Below are 1,358 nucleotides of genomic sequence, written 5' to 3'. Positions count from 1 at the left end.
AGAACTGGATCATAAAAATGCCCAGGCACAAGAGTTCAAGAACGCCAATGCAGTCGTGGAGTATGAGAAAATAGCGGAAATGGATTTTGAAAAACGAGATTTCCGGAAGGTGGTTTTCTGCCTGGACCGTGCCCTACAATTTGCCCCTGCCTGCCATCGCTTCAAAATCCTCAAACCAGGGCTGGAGAGATGGCTCAGAGGTTAAGAGCATTGCCTGCTCTACCAAAGGTCCTGAGTTCAATTCCCAGCGTCCACATGGTGGCTCACAACCATCTGTAATGGGGTCTGGTGCCCTCTTCTGGCCAGCAGGCATACACGCAGACAGAATAATGTATACATAATGAGTAAATAAATAAATAAATATTTTAAAAATATCCTCAAAGCGGAATGTTTAGCAATGCTGGGTCCATACCCAGAAGCACAGTTTGTGGCCATTGACATTTTACGAATGGATTCCACCAATGCTGATGCTCTGTATGTCCGGGGTCTTTGCCTGTATTATGAAGACTGTATTGAAAAAGCAGTTCCGTTTTTTGTGCGGGCTCTCAGGATGGCTCCTGACCACGAGAAGGCGTGTATTGCTTGTAGAAATGCCAAAGCCCTTAAAGCCAAGAAAGAAGATGGGAATAAAGCATTTAAGGAAGGAAATTACAAGCTAGCATATGAACTGTACACAGAACATAAAAACAAATGCTAAACTCTACTGTGATCGGGGTACGGTTAATTAATTCCAAGCTTAGGAAGCTAGATGACGCCATAGAGGACTTCACGAATGCGCTGAAACTTGATGATACCTACATAAAGGCCTACTTGAGAAGGAGCTCAGTGTTACATGGACACAGAGCAGTTTGAAGAAGCTGTGCGGGACTATGAAAAAGTGTACCAGAAGGAGAAAACAAAAGAACACAAACAGCTCCTAAAGAATGCGCAGCTGGAGCTGAAGAAGAGCAAGAGGAAAGATTACTACAAGATCCTGGGGGTCGACAAGAATGCCTCTGAGGACGAGATCAAAAGAGCTTACCGGCCACGGGCCTTCATGCACCATCCAGATGGGCACAGTGGGGCCAGTGCTGAGGTTCAGAAGGAGGAGGAAAAGAAATTCAAGGAAGTGGGAGAGGCCTTTACCATTCTCTCTGACCCCAAGAAAAAGACTGTGGTGCTTGGACGGTTCCGGGAAGCTCTTGGGGACGCGCAGCAGTGAGATTGGATGACAGTTTTGTCCGGGGACACCTCCGAGAAGGCAAATGCCACCTCTGACTGGGAAATGCAATGGTAGCATGTCGCAGTTTCCAAAGAGCCCTAGAACTGGATCATAAAAATGCCCAGGCACAAGAGTTCAAGAACGCCAATGCAGTCGT

At 46.6% G+C, this 1,358-nt stretch overlaps 1 pseudogene; it reads left to right on the top strand.

The window, feature by feature from the left end:
- Window positions 1-376: 376 nt before the first annotated feature.
- Window positions 377-1,201, top strand: LOC126496551 (dnaJ homolog subfamily C member 7-like; annotated as a pseudogene).
- The last annotated feature ends 157 nt before the right edge of the window (window positions 1,202-1,358 follow it).

This window comes from Alexandromys fortis, unplaced genomic scaffold, assembly GCF_014885135.2.
Source record: "Alexandromys fortis isolate MF-2015 unplaced genomic scaffold, M_Fortis_MF-2015_v1.1 scaffold_8022, whole genome shotgun sequence".
Classification (NCBI taxonomy): Eukaryota; Metazoa; Chordata; class Mammalia; order Rodentia; family Cricetidae; genus Alexandromys; species Alexandromys fortis.
This window is presented reverse-complemented; position numbering and strand designations above follow the sequence as displayed.